Below are 21,493 nucleotides of genomic sequence, written 5' to 3'. Positions count from 1 at the left end.
GAGACAGTGTAGGTGATATAAATGTTGCTAAACCTTTGAAACGGCTGAAGACAGGATGCCCGCTCACCATTAAAATGGAAAGGTGTGAAAGGCTATTGATATTCAATAGTGTGATAAGATGGCCTCTGAATCATCAATGTGCAGACAAATGGGTGCTCTGTTAAGTCAGTTCTGTCATTACACCACAGTCAGATTGGTTTGTAGTTATCCAGCTCTCTGCCATTACAGGAATGGCTAATGCGGAGGAGGTCTTCCTAAATTTTCTGGTGAATGTATGATGCTGTTAAGCCTGTGCCCTATAATCACATTTTTCATAAAACCTTTTTGTGCTGTAGGTTGACAATAAATGACAATAAACAAAACACACGTGAATTATATGCATCCAGAAGAAAAGATTGTTTACCCCTCTCCCGAATCTCCATACATTTGAAATTAGATGATCTACTTGCCAACACCTGCACAACCACCTCTGAGCCCATTTTCTGTGGCCCAGTTCAGCTGTACTCATTTGTCTGTATTTTATATTTATCTGGCTTACACTTTTTCCATATTTTATTATGTCAGCGGGTAATGTTAGTGATTATATTAATCAGAATCAGGGAGGCTGAAGACATTCAGCTCAAAAAAGAAATTCATAATTGTCATTATTAAATCCTACCTGCCAGTTTCAATTAGCTACACACAGTGAGTTCATAGGTCATTGAACTGCAATGTTAACTCAAGAGCAAAGCTGCTCTGGTGGTTGCAGATAGATGTAAAACTAAAGTAATATCTAAAGATGCATCTGCCTTCACTTATTATAATTAGCAGACACAAAAGATGACCTTTAATATACTTTCTATGCAGCATACTGTAGTAAAAATAACAAGAACAATATAGCCTTGGAACCTTTTGAAGAAAGACTAGAGGCTTTTTTTATACAACGAGCTGCACAGTAGTCTTATACTTATATAGTCTTACATATGATCTGTTTTGAGAAAAAAAGAGATTTGATGTACCTCAGAGTCCCCTGCCTGGATTCTGTGTCATAATTCATATGCCTCTGCCCAGTGGCCATGGAAACCTGGTGCCGTAGAATGTACAAGTCTGAGAAAAGGTTTTTCTTAAACAATAGTCCTCCTCCAAGATTATTAAAAACCTTTTCTCATTAATACTGTCTGTACAAACAGTATAAACAAACAGAAAGCCTGGTGGCAGAAATTAAAGGTTGCAAATACCTTCAAATATACTGGAAATAGTTGTCATTCTCCATAAAAGAATACTCTCCAAACAAGGTTCACTCGCTCAATACACATTTTTTTAAAAAATGTTTTATGTTTTTGCTGCAGTAATTATGTCTTTTTGTGGACAGTATATAGGGAGAAAGCAATGGAAAATCAAAACAGTTTGAACATTGAAAAGTGCATTAGTGCCACCTAGTGTCATTGCACTTCAGCAATACGTTTACTAAACGCATCCTATCATGTACATGTATAGGAAGTAGTGAGTACAATCAACAACATTTTTTTTTTTTAAACTGTTTTCGGTGATAATGTTAATATAGCTATTATTTCTTTGTCCAAAATAATTGGTAAAATTTATTTGTGTTATTATGTGGACCACTCACATCACAACTTTGACATTTAACTATGAGATACATTATAAAATGTAAGGGTATTTCACAATGCCTGGTATAGTATGCTATTAGATGCGAAACCACAAGGCGATATGAGCGCCTTAACTTGCATCTTCCGCTTGACTTCCCCACAAGACAGGTGGATAGCAACTACTAATTTAACAAATTATTATTGGTGGCATGGATTGAGGATAGGGGAGAGAAGGGTAGAGAGAAGTTAAGAGTAACTAAGAAGAAAGAATAGAGAGATGTAGGGTGAGTTAATGATAGAGAGAATGTCTTTTTGTATTTCTACATGTACGCTTTGGCAATATTTACAAATTTATTTCACACCAATAAAGCATTTTGAATTTGAAATTTGAGAGAGAGAGAGTGAGAGAGAGAGAGAGGGATAGACTCTCCCAGAAATAATAATGGGACAGGTGGTCCCGGCATCTGGAGAGAGAAGGCTGTATCAGCCTCCAGTGCAACTCTGTCACCTTGCAAGTAAATTAGCAAAGTGAGGAAATATGGAAGGTGTAAATGATGGTGACAAGCATGCCACAGGACCCACAGAGGACACATTTGTCTAGAATGTGCATTATTCCATTAATAGGGAGAGAGACTGCTGGATATATGCCTAAACATTGATTGAAAGTTATTTATAGGCCATCTATGACCCAAATAAAGGCTGTTTTTGCACAGACCCATGGCTTCGAAATGACATCACAATGGCTGCCAGTCTGTGTTTCACATGATCACCCAGGCTTATTCAAAGGATAATTTGAAGTTTAAAAAAAAAATATATATGGCAAGCACTATAAACAATTACCTTTATAATTCAAAAATGTAGCATGAGACAACTTCGAGATTTTCTCTGGTACTTGGTTGAGATATTTTTTCAATTTCTGATCATCAGCATATGGGTGAAAATGACACAATAGGGCTGGCGTGCGTCAAACACACTTCTCCATTCACTGGTTCTGTTGCTCTGTGCCCCAGCAAATCATGAATCTGCAATAAACACACCATGCAGAGGACAAATGAGAAAACGTATCCGTGTGCCACCTGTCGAGGTCATAACTCTCTGGGGGGCGAAAGGGGCATACATCAGCCAAGGCTCTGAGAAATGGCTGAAACGTGCAAAGGAGAGGTAACTCCCACTCTCACACACAAACTGTCTATCTCTCTCTCTAAACTGTGCATATGGCTCACAAGGAGGAATAAAATTCAAAACAGCAGGCATACAAATTTAGTCGGCATGCTGAAGGGGATGATTTTGGTGCACTTGAGGGTTGGGTATGCGTATTACAAACTGAATAACAATATTGATCTGTTTTGTAAAACTTGATGCATTGAGGGTGCAGTTTGTGTGGCTGGTGAGGAGGGTTATCAGATGACATTGCCATGATGGGGGAGCAGGGAGCGAGGTCAGTCAAAAAAATCTGTTGATTTGCAACAAGGGTTTATTTTTATGTATATATATTTTTGAAGTTGTTTTGTTCGATACTGTGTGTATTGATGTTTTCTTCTTCTTCTTCTTAGTATTATTTATTATTATTAGCATTATTGTTATTTTCATTATAGTTTCATATTTTATCTTTATTCTATTGTAATGAATTGACAATGATGTTCTAATAAATGGGCTTCAAAGTCTCTTTGACTCTTTTCCTTGCAATGGGAGAGCAGAAAGAGAGGGTAAATGATCATCATGGTCATCATGGAGGAAGGTTACCTGAATACAAACGACAGTGTCTCAATCCGCAATTTCAACAAACACCACTGCTTTACATGCACAGTATGTACTGGCTATGAGAGCACTGCTATTTAAATTTATCTGGCCTTATAAGATGGCCTTTGACCGGTCGTGTCATTTCCCTGAGAATCTTATCAAATGTGCCCTCCTATTGCCAAGTGCTTCTTAAAGGTTAGGCCTATTTGAAAAGTAATATGGAGAATTATTTATATGATGCTCTCAAACTAGGTTGCATGTATCAGCCATCTGTATGGTTGAGCTTGGATGGCCTCTTTGTCCAGTTTTTGATATTCGCACTATATCAATGATATTTTAGTCTTTCATTTGAAGAACCTAGCCATGATGATTGTATGCTTTTGTATAGTTGCGTGCATAATGTCATCCACAGTTTATCATGTTTTGCTTTGTCAAAAATAAGATTCATCTCAACCAGTACACATTTTCATATGAAATATTGTTTCATACTTTATAGTTTGTACTAAAATTATTTTTAAGCACTGCTTTTGACACAAAGGAAACCCACATAACTGTGTGACCTTGGTATGATTCTCGTCCTCAAACAATACATAATTTGTCTGGTGAGACAGAAGCTTTTACAAAACCTCACTGATTTACTTAAGGAACACATTTCTAATCGCAAACTGACAGCCCACCCACACGCCTACACACATATATGCACAGACACGCACACATGTGAACACACACACAAGCCTGATTTATTGGGAGACAGTAATGGTAATTAATGTTGTTTTTAAAACAGACTACATAGAACAAAGAGAGCGGTGGTGCAGTCCAAGTCCTTGTTTGTTTACTGCTCTGGATAACTCCCTAGCTGATTCTGGCATACTGCAGCATTAGCTACGTTCAAACGTGCAGTCGCTCTCCATTTGTGTCCATTGCTCTTTATAAGAGCACCTGTTAATGTCACTGGTTGTATGTGCCTGCCTGCTCCAGTATTGTGCTCCATAAAGAATCAGGCCTTATCTCAATTTAAATACTCGGCTGCCCACATATTGTCAGCTGTGCCATCGGACTAATATGTGGTAAGAAAAAGAGGCTAAAATGTTGGAAGTGAACACGGGAAATTCTCATGTCACAACCAATCAACAGCCGGCCCACCCACAATTCCCAGTTTGTGTAACGGTTACCAGGTACCCCCTCCCCACCTCTTCAGCAGCAGCTGTTTTTGATATTACTTGTCCCTTTCCTCTCTGCAGGTTTGCACTCCAAAATGTCTGCAGGGGTTTGAGAATTATTTTCCCATTGCCAGGTGTGAGGATTGTCTCTCTGGGAATATCTCTGGCATCTCCGACTGTCAGAACCACAAGAGTCCCAAAACAGCCTGAAATGCTTTGTGTTCATTGTGTTTATTGGCCTCTTTCCTGTCAAATGCATTTGTTGTTCATACTAACTGAGCTTATGGAATCTAAATCATCCTTATCTGATGTAATATATTTTATTTCGTTCAGCAAGAACCCAAAACTAATTCCAAAAATATGGAGACAAACTAGCAGTACAAGCACAAACCTTAAACAGTATTTTATTTTATTTTTTTACTTTAGATACTTGTGCAAATGAAATGCATTCTCAAAATCAATGCCAAGGGCAGAATCTGTGACTCTTTTGTTTGCTTGGCAGAAATTATTTCAGAGTGGTCTTTTTAAGCATGCCTCTCCCCCCTTTGATTAAAGGAGGCACAGAGGACTGTGTCATCCTCTGTATCAGAAACCATCAAACAGACAGGTTTTCAGGAGCAATCTTCCCGCAGGAGAACAGAGAAACTTTGCACTTCCTTTATGTCTCCTTTCCAGTCCCTTTGCAGTCATTACACTGCAGTCTTTCTACCTTCCTACCATCCTCTCTCACGCACTGTCTTTCCCTCTCTGTTTATCACCATAGGCAGGACCATGGCTCCAGACGAAAATGAGAAGAAATGAATTTCCTGCTTCCTGTTATTACCGTCTATGTTGATATAGCTACTGTTATCCCAGAGGAGCTCTTTATAATTATCTCCAGCCCAGTGACAGTTCTTACAAGACTCTCCTGGATTAAAGAAACAACCTTTGATCCATATTTTAATTTCCCAAGGAAGGCAAAACTTTTATGTTTATTAAATGGGGGAAATTACTTCAATGAAGTGGTGATTAGCTATTAAAAACGTGGACTTACGAGGTGGTAGAGCTAGCCTCCATAAATTCTGCAAGTTATAACAAAGAAGTTGAACTTCACCACTGCTTCATACCAAGTAGCATATTTACTTATATACTAGGCTTATGCACCATGCTTACGTTCCTGCTGTAAGTTTGGTGGAAGCATTGTAGCTGAGAGAGATAAACCCACCCACTTTTTTAGATGCAGCCAGTATTTTCTCGCAAGCTGCATCAAATAAGTGAAGGTGGGTCAAAGGTGAAGACAGCAATTCAAACCGACAATTCAAACATAAACTATGATGCACTAGGGAGTGCTTGAATTTTAAGAGGCGTGTTTCAAATATGTCACACTTCCACAAACTGCCCTCTGAGAATCCTACCAGCGCCTTAATCTGGCTCATCCCTGGCATGCCTAGCACTCATAAATGCTATAGTAAAGGCTCCCAGTGAGAGTTTCTTGAGACCCATTGAAACCTGATTTGAGATGTCTTGTATTCTGGATATTTACTTAAAGCTGAGGCCCTGACACGTGACATGTACAGAATTTGCATATCATCTTGGCAATAATGATAGGCAGTATCTGCATTTTCTGTCTCGGTCCTATGTTGATGGTTTCATGGCCCACTGGAGTCTTTCCTTCTTGTTAACAACACGTAACAAGGGCTTTTTTGTGCTAAATATAAGGTAGGTAAGATTTCACTCAATTTCATTACCCCTCCACCTCCCTTCCACCCCTTCACCTCCCACTTTGCAAAATGATTGTATAAACTTCCAATAATTTGTTTAATTTTAATTACAGCCAAATGAGGCTAGTTCAAGGAAAGTTATCTAAGATTTTTTTTAAGTAAAATTCTTCTTTTTGTGTTATTATAAGTAGAAATTGAAAATAAGTGTATACTTTATTTTTTATTCAATAAATGAGCATATGTTAACTGTATTCTTCTCTACCTAAGGTTTTTTTTTTTTTTTTTTTTTTTTTTTTTGGAAGGTGCCCTGTGCTGTATACACACGCACCCACACACACACGTATGTATGTGCATGCGTGTGTGTGTGTGTGTGTGTGTGTGTGTGTGTGTTCAGACTGAATCCTTAACTGTTCTCTTTCCAGGGGTACTTTCGTATGGTACTTAATTAACAGTTAAAATGAGATCAGCATGATTAAATTGGAGTATTCACAGCTGGCTTTGAGGAGCAGCTGGCATCCCAAAGCTCCAAAGACTGTAAAGCAGCATGGTACATTTTTAACTGTAATCTAAAGACAAATAAATGTTATACAGAAAAGAGCACCTGGATTAAAAATCAGCGAGTGGGAATTCTCCAGATTATGTTCTATCGCAGCCTTTCTACTGCTGTGCTTTATTGAGCTCAATTTAAAAAAATGTTCATTGTGATCTGTAAGACATCCTACATTCCTATGTCTTCTCTCAGTAAACAAGCACGTATCAGACCACCACTGGCAAATGCTCCTGGCACCCCAGCATTTTGCAGAAGGTCACCACCGGTCCACAAGTATCAGGACCGTGCCCAACTAATTTACCTAATTTCACCACTGAAGTCAAAAGCTGTTGGCACAGCAGCATTTTGCAAATGGTCACCAGCGGTCCACCTGATCCTCGTCTCGACTGCCTCACCTCAGCTGCCAGCTAGCTAGCAGACCGTTGTAGTGGTGATTTGCGGAATGTGTGTGGACCAACTTTGAAAATTGGGTTTGGTGGGCTGCACTGAATGATGAAGCATGTGGCATCAAAATCACAAAAGCATTTATTTTCTCTCTCCCTCTCTCTCTCTCTCTTTGTGATTGTTCTGATTTGTTGGGGTGTCATTAGGTGCATGGGAAAGCTTGTCTATCACACACACCTATGCCAATAAAGTCTCAGATGCATGAATTGGGCATCAAATAAATAAATATGAACAAATAAAAATGCAGCATTTTGTGTAAAATAAGATAAGTCATCTACACAAACTAACTGATTTTACGACTGAATTGCTGAGTGCATCATGCAATCCTCCAACTTTGTAAACTTTGAAACAAGCTTTCGAAGGGAACCTCTCCTCGCATCTGAAACACATGGTCTGCCGAACATTATGATGCGGTAGAAGGAGTCTGAACATAACCTATGGCCAGTTTGCTTTCGACCAGTCTCTGTTAAAATATCTTTAGCACAAGCCAACCTGAGAATGCTCCATCTTGCTTTGTGGGAGCCGTTGTGGCTGTGGTTCTGTCAGTGGTGGTGATGCATTGCTGCCTTGGCCTTTGCTGGTCAGGAGCTGAACCAATCCGAATGTTATTGCGACTACCAATAGGACATGGTCGACTAGTGCATGCTAGTGTCTGCTGACCCTGTAAATTGAAATTCATGCCCTCAGCATCACAGAGTAATAAATGATTGCAATTTAGCATTTGTTGCCACTAGCTGATGTTCAGCCCAGTATCCACTCCACCATATCCTCTGTAGCTCTTGAAAAACATCCTTTCTTTGTGGTGTGTGAATATGTCTGTGTTTCATATCCTAATCTGTAAACTTGATTGTGAATATTTGTCTATGTACACATTTATCATCAGTGGCATATATTACATATCTAACACAATAATTGCTTTATATTTATTTTATTGAAACAGAAATGTAAATTAGCATAAAATCCAGATATCCTGTGTACCAATGGCTAAATATCAATGCATTACAAAGCATGTAGGCAATGTATGGATCTATTTGTATGGACATTGATTTTATCCACACAATTATATTTCAATGATACTATGTATTATATCTATTTTTTTTTATAAAAAAGATATCTAAATATTTCTTATTTACTGCACTGTTTTGGGTGTCTCCTCTGTTGCTCTTTTGAAATGGAATCTCTGGAGTCTTTCAAATTCTATCTCTCAAAGTAAGCTTGCAGGGAAACATTTAATTGGATGGAGGAAGATTGCTTACTACTGAGAAACTTTTCATATCATTTCAGTTCCGTCTTCTGATAATCACAAATAGCCTTTGCAGCAATGTATTCCACAGCTGTACAGACTTGGAAATTCTGAGGTAATCTCGGTGCAGTCAGGCAATTTTTGCAGCTGTAGATTGTTCATGCTGTAGTAGACAGCTCAGGAAGTGATGAGATCGTTTGCAATATGCACCCTTTTTTTACATTTTGCATTGTTTATGCGATGATGCTAGAATGAGCACACCTACTTCTGCAGTGAGAAATCAAGATATCACCAGTGGGCATGGTGTTGTAAGACAAAATATCCAATCTTTGCGTTACAGATATAGTATCAGGCTGGTGTGCAGCGCCCTAATCTGTCATTGTAAATAGCACAAAGGTGATTATCTGTTTCTGTGCTTCACTGCCTAACCTAATGCATAATTCTGCTTCACATTACTAACATCCACATTGCCGTGAATGGAATTCATGCCATTTGAGTCACTGGCTCTGCTTCAATTTCTGCTTGTTCAGCACAGCATGGGATCTGAAATTATTCTCCCGTTCCATTTCTGTTTGATTGTGCCCCTTGGATATCACATCTAAATATATTGACTGAAGAGTGTGGAGCTTGCGAGACAAAGGACCCAAAACAAAACACATGAATGCACATGAAGAGAGTCGAACGTCTTCCTCTCGGTTGCATCACGCCTTTTATGGATATTTTGTCCATCCTGAGAGCTGCATTCTGTTTTATAATCCCTCCAGTATAATTTCCTGCCAATCGTTTTAGTCCTCTTTACTTGGAAAGACATATTCATAATGCCTGCATTCCAAGATATTTTGAAGACACGGTGACTGGAACAGAGCAGGGCTGTGGGACTCTCCTGTCCTATTCCATATGCTCGGGTGAGTCAGACACTTACTATCCATTGACCTTTGGGATTGTAGCTTCGCCGCCGTCTGGCCAGCTGATAAGGAGTCATCAGTAGCGAGGTGAACACCTGGCAGGTAGCCCAGAACGGAGCCTTGCAGAAGCCAGGAGCTGCCCCCAACTGGCACGTCTTTGCGGCGGCACCGGTCCGTTGGCATGGCGGTCACCGCGGGGAACCACCTGGCCTGTCATAATGCTTCATGGCCTAGCCAGAGTCGGCCCATCTGCTGCTGCGATTCCTCAGATCTCTCCAGCTCCTTCCCCATCGCCGCCGCGACATTTTGACAGCCTCTCTTATGGCTGTTATGTCCCGTCACCGTTCTCCTGTCATGGTAGGATGGCCTTCCATGTGAAAGATTTGGGGGAAAGAACTCTTTATTGATGAAATCTGGTTTTAGAAATTTAGTTTTGGAGAATTTGAAGGAATTTGATTGTTCCTTCTGGCCAAGCCTAACTTTTTCCCATGTAAATTTGAGTAAATCCATTTGAAATACATTTTACTTGGTGGTCATTATAGGTTTAACTGGAAATACACAAACAATAGATATGTGCAAATTATGAGGTGCGGCATGTACTGTAGTTTGACAATTGATTTCCAGAATTTTACCTCCACAGGGACAACCGGTCTTACTTATTGGGTATAAAATATGACAGTTCTTGCTAAATTAATTAGTAATTGGTTGTAATTATTTTTAATAATCAGGAATGCTGTTCATATTCTATGGCGTCAAACTCTGAAATTACAGTAAGTGCAAACAATCAGGCCCCATTTGACTGGTTCAGAGTCATTAATGGAATGGAGCTGGAATGCACATATGCCACTGCATAGGTGACAAGGAGTGAAATAATGTAGCAGCACCCTGAGAAGCTTCTTTTCATTTGCGAACACCCTGCTATTTGCTAATGGATTCAGCCTTGTCTTGCTGTCATGCAAAAGCCTTCAGGTCTTTGTGCTTTTACAGTTTGCACAAGGTGATATTGCACTGCCATTGTGCTGAGGGCAGAAATTGTTCCACACTCATACCTGGTCTGTTGTTCTGTATGGATCTTCACTGTTTTTTCCCCCTTGAGGATTTGGAAATTTCCCCAGTCGTACAACATGGAAGGAATAATGATTCATATATTTGACAAACCTTTTCTTCTGTAAATTTTACATTGTTGCTTAATTCATTTTGAATCAATCAATATTATGTTAATTCTTATATAAATAGTATGGATTTGATCCAGTTCTGACACAATTACAGTACTAGAATACCTGTATTGACCTGTATTTGACAAATCTTAAAGTGATTGATCAGATATTGCAGCCACAATTTCCAAGTCTTAGCCAAGAGAGGGCACTGCATATTTAAAATACGAAACTAAAATACAAACGTTTGTCCCTGTAGAAATAACCTTTATAAAAAACGGAATACACTGCAATGCATGGTAAATATAGATTATGACTACATTACAGCAATGTATTAAATACAAATAGAGTGAGCTCCATAATGTTGGACAAATACATATTTTTATACATTTTGGTTTCGCTATATATAATTTACAGCACTTTGTATACATAGCTCCCATTGCAGGGCACCAAAATGTTTGGGACAAATTGATTCACAGGTGTTTCTGTGAGGTGTGCTGCAGTTAGTGCAGGTATAAGACAGCTTTCAGCATCTAGTCTTGATTTTAGGCTGTTGATTGCCTTTGGAGTCTTTAGTTAGCATTTGTCAACATGAGGATCAGTGAAAAGAAGACAAGGAAGTCATTATGAGGCTGAGAAATAAGAAGAAAAAAAAGACTTATTTTTTGTCAGAGACAAGGCCAGAAAATAGGCTCACCAAAATCAATAGTTTGGAACATTGTTCAAAAAAAGACAGACCGCTTGTGAGCTCAGTAATCGCAAATGGTCTGATAGGGCGAGGAAAAGATCCACAGTTGATGGCTGAATAATTCTCATAATAAAGAAAACCCCCAAACACCTGTCCAACAGAACACATTCTTCAGGGAGCAGGTGTGGATGTGACAGTGATTACTGGCTGCACTTGACAAGCAAAACTACAGAGGCTGCACTGCAAGATGCAAACCACTAGCTAGCCTCAAAAACAGAATGGCCAGGTTACAGTGTGCTAAGTATCTAAAAGAGCCTATAAAGTTCTAGGAAAAGGACTCATGGACAAAGGAGACCAAAATTCACTACCATCAGAGTGATGGCAAGAGCAAAGTGTAAGGCCAAAGGGAAGAGAGAACTTAAGGCAACTAGACCCCCACATACAATAATTTTTAATAGCTTGCCACTGGCTGGCAGAAATTTCACTGTCCATGTTAGGTCATTGCTGGTCCCATTGGCTAGATTGAGGGATTGCTTGGACAGTACTGGTCAGAGAAGCTTATAGGTGGGCTCATTTTTTTCCAGAGAATATGCTAAACCAAACCACATATAGTAACATTACTTTGTACATACTACTTTTGGTGTGCATGCAACGGAGAAATTAACAACAATTATAATAGAATAGCTAAGTAAACAATTGAGGTTCTATCAAGGTTTCTATGAGTTAGCACGTTTTTAGGACTAAAAATGACTATGGATTTTGTTCCCTGGATTCTTTCCGAGACAAATAACAATAAAGTCATTATTCTTGTGTCATCTGTGGATTTCCAAAACCTTAATAAGGTGAGGACTCCCCCAAGTTTGTTTTGCCACCGCACGTTATGAAATAAGGAATCATTGTCGCTAAAATGTTTCCATCATAAAATAGTTTATATAAAAACTGTGAGTTTTAAATCTTCCATTTAAATTGTGTATCATATGACCAGATTTATTGAAAATTTAACCGTAAAAAACATAATAAATTCAAAGAAACCTACCCCGGCTCAAATGCGGGTCAGTGCAACTTAAAAATACACAAATTACACAGAAAGTCATTAAAACACACTTATATTTACAGGATCAGCTACGATTTTTTTAAATTGTCCATGCATGGTGCTAAAATAATCAAAACCATTAATGTGATATTTTAAGTATGCTCATTATGCAAATAATGTGGCACGCACAACAGGTACTTCTTAGCAGGGAAGTAACCAGCTCACTTAACCTGATTTGAAATTTGTGTCAGTTACAAAGAAAATGAACTGTTAAGAAAGCACATACATGATAAAAAAAGACACGATTATCACTCACTGTCTTCACGGTCTGTCTTGCCAGAAATGTCCATTACCTTCACAGGAACACCCTGACCTCCTCTTGTGATGTGTGTGTGTGTGTGTGTGCGCGCGTGTGTGCATGTGTGTTTGTGTGTGAGTGTGTATGTGCGCTTTCACATGCATTGAGCTTTTTTGAGTACTCAAATGCATGTGAAAACATTTAGCTTTGTAACTGCATGTGTCCATCACAATTTCAAATTGCAGTACTGAATATTATGGTTTTATTTTATGATGTATACAATATGAAAAATTGTGAATGTTTATTACTGAAGTGTGAGAGGGGCATGACAATCTGGGGATGTGGAAATCTAGCCAGGTTCTGTGTATGAAGTACAGGTTACAAAGCAGAGTGTAAATTCCATTTATAACAGCATCACACAGAACTGGCACAAGCCTTCTGGGGGCCCTTAGCACAGCAGCAACCAAACTGACCCAAGCTTAAGGCAGCTGTTTTGTCGGTGGTTGTGTGAGCACACATGCATGTACAAATAGGCCTTTAAAGATCGGCAACAATACATTTTATTAACAAAAGTGAAAATAAAGTCTCTTTTAAGATTGGCAGATAAATATAACAACATTCAAACAGCAAATTCAAATATTTCAAATATTTCCATGAAAACATTAAAATGACCCTGCAATCAGGTAAAGTGCAAACAATTTCGCATAAATGGTTAGTTAACAAAGAAACTGTTTGGATGTGAACAAAAAAAAAAAAAAAATTAATAAAATAAACATGGTTCTTCTCTGGGTATGCTTATTTGAGACGTGGCATTCGCATCCCCAAGGGAAGATGACGGCTAATATATCCTTTTTTCCCCAACGTTTAAATGTTGGCACGCTGGCAGCAGGCCAATGTAGTATAGCCACCCACAGGTACTGCATCTTGTGCCATGACTCACAAATTCTGTAGGCCTATTAGTCAAATTGATTTCCACTGTGTACTGTGATTATTTATAAATTTCAAATATGTATTTTTTTTTTTTAATCAAAAATAATTTTGGGGTGCCCCCTAGTGGCTGCAGGGCCCAAAGATGCTGCTTATGTTGCTTGAGTTGTGGGTCAGTCCTGGCATCAGAGAAGGACAATGTATGTGCTGAAGAGCTGAGGCATGTCCTGAACATAGCGGTAACTACCACAGTAGTCATTATAAATCATAATGTACTGTATATAATATACTATATTGCTAATTATATTTTAATAATATAATTACAAAATTAATTAAATTAGCAAAATAAAAATGTCCAAAGCAGGGCTGCCCAACCATGTTCCTGGAGATCTCCCATCCTGTAGGTTTTTACTCCAACCCTGACAAAGCACACCACATTCCACACCTAGAGATATCTAAGTGCTGAATGCACATGTTAGGGTCAGAATTTGGAGATCCATCCTGTTTGTATCAACAGGGCAGGCTGGTATGATGTAATGGTGTGGGGAATATTTGCATGGCACACATTTGGCCCCTTAATACGAATTGAGCGTCATTTAATGCCAAATCATACCTAAGCATTATTGCTGACCACATTCAACATTCACAGCTGCTTTTCTCGTAGCATGCTTCTGTCTTTGTCACACCTGAATTAGTGTTGGGATTGTAAGCTTTTCTGAAGATTGTTGAGGAACTGATAGCAAACAGAGCTGATCGAGGACTTGATTGTTTTGGAGTAAAATATTGATCTCAAATCAGTGTCATCTATATATTTATGTATATATAATTACACAATATATATTATTACATTATTACATATTTATCATTTTGAATCTGGAACTACAGTTATGTTTATATTTTGAATATGGTTGGAGGTGAACACAAGAAAGTGCACATGCATCTGTTAATAATAATAATAATAATATGTAATTTTGTTCCAACAGTTGAATTTTGTTGCAGACAAAGAATACAGAGCTGCAGACAAATCAAGACTACTGGATATTCCCAAACACATTTGCATAAGTGGATGTGTGTCCACTGTGTCTGAGAAGATGCACGACTGCATTTCTGCAGTTCATACTCTGAATGCAGCGTCATTACTGGACTACCCTCACCGACAAGTGAATGCCTTAAGAGTTGTTGGACTAGCTTTCATTTTTAAACATGCCCCTGTACAATAATCTTGAATCCATCAAGAGTATTACGGGTAAGCGGTATGACATTTTAATATGACATACAGATATGTAATAACATGATTTAACAAGTTTATATATATTTTTTCCTGCAAAATAAAATGCATTCCATCTTGAGGTTTATTTCTTTAGGAGTGAAATATCTGTGTAATGTACTTAGGCATTTGTTTCAATGTAGTGGTCCTGCTTTCTTCTCAGCATTTTAAAGTAGGAAATTATGCTGAATACACATTATTATTATTATTATTATTATTATTTTGTGCATTTAATTTTTGTATGATCATTTAAACTATTTAATAATCGGCTTCACCAGCATTCATGATTTCACATCTAACCAAATAAATGCAAGTAAAGCTCAAATAATTATTTACAGAATATATAGCCAGCTTTTCCTCAATTTTGTCACTTTTTGAAATATGCTATATTATTCCTTTCAGGGATTGCATACTCTCTTGTTTTTCATCAGCCTTGTCTTGTTTTTCAAATCATGGCCAAGCTATGAAGTCATCTCTGAAATAAAGGAAAGATTACCCCAGGGGATGTTGATAGGGGTCATTGTTGCAGATATAAAGTTGAATTTTTCTGTTGATCTCCCTCTCTTATTCAATCTGGAACTAAAGGAGATCAGTGAACAGTATGTCATCTTTAATAACATGACTGAAGAATTGTATACATCTGCCAATATGGTTGACAGAGAGGCACTTTGCCCAGAAAACTCAGACTGGCAGGACTGTTCTTTGTCTTTTGACATGTTCATTTTGCCTCCCCGACACTTGGTCAAAGTCAAACTCATTGTACTTGACGTTAATGATAATAAGCCCACTTTCTCTACTGATGTGATCTGGTTGTTTGTTCCAGAAAACGCATGGATCACCTCCAGATTTGCTGTGGAACAATCTGCCATTGACTCAGATTCTGGTGTTTATGGAGTACAGACCTACCGGCCGGTTAATAATTTTGGGGTTTTCACTTTGGACGTAGAGGAAAACAACAGTGGGGAGTTGGTCTTGGTTTTAACTGGTTCCACTGAGAGAAACTAAGAATGAATACATAACAAACATCTTTGCTGAAGATGGGGGAACCACACCGCTTTTAGGCACAGCCACCCTGAAAATTTGCATCATGGATGTGAACGACAACTGCCGGCAGTTTGCAGAGTCTTACATCAGTGTCACCGTGTTTGGAAACACAGCCAGTGGGGCTCACTTGGCACGTCTTCACGCCTTTGATCCTGACTTAGGCTTCCATGCCCTGGTAACATATGGCTACAGTGAAAGGGTGCCAAGTGATGCAAGGACTTAGTTTAATCTGGACAAAGTCACGGGGGTTATTAAACTGAGTGGCAAAATAGATATAACCACTGCTGAATGTTACAAACTGATGGTCCTTGCAAATGGACGAGGCTGCATACCTGCTGTGGCCACAGGGATATTGAATATCATCAAGACAAGTCATCGGCCCACCCGTCATCATACCACATTATATAGCTGTTGAGAAAGGTGGCATTGTGTCTTTGAAGGAATCTGAGCCATCTCACTCCCCTATAGCATTTTTGACCATAATAAATACAATGCTTGGTCAAAGTGTGGACTGTCGCTTAGAGGGCAATGGTCCATTCATGATTTCCCCATACAAGGGGTTTACAGATTAATATCTGCTTGAAACAGCAGACACACTCGACTATGAGCTATAAACTGGCTACGAAGTCCCCAACTCTCATGGCTTTCAAACGGAAATTCTTAATGTTCCGGTGATCGATGAGAATGAGAATGATAATGATCGCGTACTCAAGCAGTCTCTGTTTGAACTGGTCATCGAGGAGAACAACAGCCCAAACAGTTTCCTGACCAGACTGCACGCCACTGACCAAGACGGTGAAAAATATGGAGAGGTCATATACTTGCTGGGGTCTGACACTCCCTCAATTTTTTCTTTGGACAAAGTAACTGGAGTTCTCACTGTGTCCACAGCATTAGACCGAGAGGCGAAGGAAAGGTGCATATTCAGTGAAGGCGGCCAACCAAGGCACCCCCCATATGAAGACTATTGCCACCATGGTCCTCACAGTGCTGGACAGGAATGACAACTGTCTGCACTTTGTTAACAAGGACTTCACTTTTTTTGTACCTGAGAACGTTCCCGGGTTCGAGGAAATCGGTGTACTTTCTGTGACGGACGCCGACTCTGGAAGGACGAGTGTGCGTCAAATTATCGATCATTAACGACAGCGACAATTTCATCATAGATGGGGGTAAGGGGTCATTGAGGGCAAAAACTCCTTTAGACAGGGAGAAGCACGGCTCCTACTTCCTGTGGATAGAGGCTGCAGATGATGGGGAACCCTCACTCTCCTGAGTCACCCTGTTCACGGTTTGCTCTTAGACGTTAATGACAATTCCCCTCTGGTTTTGTTTCCCCTGTCCAACTATTCCTACATGCTGGTGCTGCCCGCTACTGTTCCTGGAACCTCCATTACCAAAGTGTATGCTGTGGACAAAAACTCTGGCATGAATGCTGTTATAGTTTGCAGTATTATCGAAAGGAAGGGCGGTGAGTCCTTTGTGATCGACCCTGACACAGGATACATCACTCTGGAGAAACCGCTGAGTGACCGGGGTCTTTGGGTTTCGCTGGTCAAAGTCAGTGACCACGGTAAGCCTGAGCCTCTGCACACCACAGTGATGGTCAATCTCTTTGTCAATGAAACGGTCAGCAATGAAACATACATACAGAGCCTGTCAACAAGGAAGGCTGAAATCGAAGGTAGGGAGCGTTTTCTTGGGAGACGGGCTGAACATGCCTCGGAAAACCATGCTTTACCCCGCCAGTCTCTTTTGATAACACTTTCTGTCACCTGTCTGGGACTATTGCTGATTGTGATAACATTGATCGCATACATAAGCTGTAAGAAAACACAAAGAAAGGAAGGGAGATTAGAGACATCGATAAAACTGAATGACAGCACTGAGGCAACAGGTCGAAAGCTTGCCGAGATGTCAGATACGGGACACTTCTGACTTGACATTTCTAGTGACAAAATGTTAACAGCAGTCAGTGTTGACACACATCTACAAATTGTTTATAAATACAGACATTCTATGAATATGTTGTACAAATTGATTTATACTGTTAAAACAAAACAAAATTGAATTTAACACTCCCTTGAAGTTGGAAAAATAAAATAATTACATGTAATATTGCAGTACCTGAAGATTACAAATGTGAAACAAAACAAAAAAACATTTATGATTAATAGGTTGATATCTAAAATTTCCATTGTTCACGACTAGACACAGTAGGCAAGAAAATAGTGTAGGTGTGTTCAAATGTCAACACACAAGCACATAAACTTTACATACTAGAGAAGAACATAACTATGTTTATTTAAGACTTTGATTGCTTCATGCCTGTTCAGGTATAGCCCTTTCCTATTGAAAGATAATTGCATTGCATTTATTTTATTTTTTTGTAAATACTGTAAGCAGTCAGGGGGCACACCTAACCTAACTGGAAAGTAGTTTATCAGCAATTGCATTAAATTACTAATTGTGTAGATGGCATGTTCAGTCATGGGCTGATCACATTTCCTGATTGTCTTTGTTTTTTCCTGCCTTGAAATCAAACAAATGTAGGTGCAGTAAAGAGAAAAGTTTGGTTATATAGGTCTAAAAATATGATTAGCTCCATGGCATGTGTATGACGCAAATCTACCTCATCACCCCTGGTTTTCCACTTTAATAATGCATTTTGATATTTGGATGTGAAAATCTCTGCCTTTGGTCAAATAGGTCTTTTTAGGGCTGTGAAGCCATTAGAAATCATTCAATACTAAGATTTAATCGATTTCTTATTATGTTACTACTTTCATCTTCCCCACTAGTAAAAAATACGTTTAGAAAAGCATTGTGCTATTCTGGGCACAACAAGCACTTTTAATTTTCAACTTCATTATTTTCGCTCCTTCAAGGTTGTTTATCCTTGCTGCATATGCCCAGTGCAGGGACACTGCAGAGTATTGATTGGCCACCCCGCAGTTTAATTAATTGGAGAGTCTCTCTACTGAAACAAATCAGGTTCGCTTGCCAGCTCTCACCATCATGCCCATTACTGTAAAATGGACACATTCTGAAGACTGTTGTTAATTTGTTAGCCCAGATAATTAATAGATGTTGATTATCTGGCCTCAACAGATCAATAGCAATATGAAATGGGAGGATTATGATTGCAGCACATACTTTTTTCAGTGTGATAACAGAGAAGAAATATGTTTTCAGATGATTTATAGAGCAAAGATGGTGCGAGACTTCCATGTACAGAAGCACAGTTTACCTTCCAGTTAAATCATGGTCTACAAAAAATTCTGGGGTGTGTCTTTTTCTGTATATCAGCTCAATATGCATACATATTTTAATTGTGTGGGTGTATGTACTAGGGATGCAACAGTTCATGTTCAAAAACAAAAAGAAAAAAAAAAAAAAAGCTTGTCACCTACGAATCAGTTCAGCCAGAGGCGTAGGACTGAGTTCGACACTGGTGAGAGGTAGGGGGATTTGCTTCCCCCATTCGCTCCCACAGTAAATATTATAGTTAGTGGAAAAGTTCATTGGTTCCACCAGAGACAGCTATGGGTATTACAAAAGCAGACACATGCTAACCTCATCTATTAGCACCTGCAAGAGCTGGCTTTGTTGTTTCTTTATTGTTCTGTATATATGTGAGATATCTCCTAGTCAGTAGCAGGCTAACAGTAGACATCCTCAAGAGGGCACAAGAATGAAATTATCATGTTAAATCAACTTAAACCATATTTAACCCTTGGATATTGGAATTTGTGAATTAAATACATCGCAAACATTCTATTGTTAGATGCATAACTAAATGCATACATAATAAAAGTACAAAATACATGTGCCTTAAACAGTGTGGGGTATAGATGAGGGAAACCAACTGCAGGATGAAGAACAGCTACTCTACACCGCAACACCATCTCGCTACCCATTCAGACCCTCTACTGACACATCTGGGATCTATCAAAACATAGTTATTATCTAAGAACATGACAGACAAAGACAGAACGATAAGATGGATAGTTTGTCCTCAAGAGGAAATTATTTTTCAGTTAATTTATGTACAGGCATATGAAAGCATTCCAAAAACACATATACAAAAAATAAATTTAATTCCCCTATCTCCCTACCCAACTTTCACTCTCAAAAAATAAAGAAAGAAAAATGTTTGGTCACAAAAAAACTCAACTACACTTTTCCACTTCTACCCCCATAATCGAAATGCTGTTCTGTGTAACATGTCCGCATGTCAAACATAGTAACATGTTGCATTGCGCCAGATTAAATGTTGGACTGGCTCCATTTCTGCACTGCTTTTGTTGCTGCATTTTTGGACTAAGGAATGCTGGAAATAAATTAAATGAATTCAGCCACTGGGCCTTCCCCGTACATAGCAAATGTCTTATTTTTTAACAGGTTTGACTGTTTCAAATATTCGGGGGACATGTCCCCCTGCCCCCCTTCTTCCTACTCTGAGTAATGTTTTCTGTATGAACTGGACTTAATGTGTTCATGGCTATGAATAACAGTTACAAAATGAGTATTATACCTTATCGGACCTGTGGCTTGTAGTTGCTCCAATGACCTTTGGTATGCACTCATTGTACGTTGCATTGGATAAAAGAGTCTTCTAAATAAATGTAATATAAAATAAGCAGCAACACATTTTACATTTAAAGTGGTGCTTTACATTTTGAGGAACAACTTTACAACCCCGTTCCACTCATTTTGATACAGTAAAATATGACATAAATTTCAAGTGGAAAAATTGGGATTAAAATTCATGAATGCTCTCTTATTTTGTGTATGCAGTCTAATGCAGTTTGAGTTTATGCTGTATTTTATAGTGATATAATGTGAGGATTATTTTGCATTAAAAAAAACAAAACAAACAAAAGCAAACTGGCACTTTTCCTCTAGAAAGAAAACTTCTTCAAGCTTAGATAATCATTTGATTATATTTTGATAACCATTTTTAATAATTATTTGTCAAAAAAATTAGATTGCCACTGACAACCAGTTTTGTCAACTGTAGCACCCCTAGTGTGTACTCTTTTTAAGCAGCCACAGACTGTTCCAACTTCCAATGATGTATGATCAAAGCTCTTCAATAGGTCAAGGTATAAATCCACTACACTAATGGCTTCCAATGAGTGGAAATTGTTTCTAAAGCAGTCTGGGTTTAGGTGGGCATGTTGACAGGAAACCACGCCATCACATTATGTGCTTTGAAAGGGTACCACGTTTGCCCTTTTCAAATACATTCAGCATATCAATTCATTTTGTTTTAAAGATATCTGGATAAACTGCATCTGGACAAGGAGCTGAGCTTGGTGACTTTCTGGTTGAAATACTGCATTGTCCTTGCATTGTAAAATTTTCTTTTCTGTCTTTTTATAATATGAAAATAACTTTTTATTGAAATTATATGATTTCTGTCACTCATTGACGTTATACATTGTAGTCACAAAGGTATTGCTTGTTACAAACTGAGCCTTTCATTTTTAATTAATGTATGCCAAGACAATACCAACTGAACTATTTTTAGATGCTAAGTGCATATAATATAGACTGACTGATAACAGTCCAATGTTAATCATAAAGTCCCCGTGCTTTAGGCACGCACATACATTAACTCTGTGGTGACAACATATTTTCCAATATTGGGTTAGTTTACTTTTTAGGCACGTTTATAGGGCTGCCATATATTTAAGAAAAATCAAAGGTCCTATTATGTCTTCATATAAAAAAGCCTGTAATGGCAGA

The 21,493-nt window shown here is 38.6% G+C and overlaps 1 pseudogene; it reads left to right on the top strand.

Annotated features, from left to right (window-relative positions):
• Positions 1 to 15,199: 15,199 nt before the first annotated feature.
• LOC118223202 lies at positions 15,200 to 20,544 on the top strand (annotated as a pseudogene).
• The last annotated feature ends 949 nt before the right edge of the window (positions 20,545 to 21,493 follow it).

This window comes from Anguilla anguilla, chromosome 3 (assembly GCF_013347855.1).
Source record: "Anguilla anguilla isolate fAngAng1 chromosome 3, fAngAng1.pri, whole genome shotgun sequence".
NCBI lineage: Eukaryota > Metazoa > Chordata > Actinopteri > Anguilliformes > Anguillidae > Anguilla > Anguilla anguilla.
Note: the sequence above shows the minus strand (reverse complement) of the source record. Positions and strands in the feature narration are given on the sequence as shown.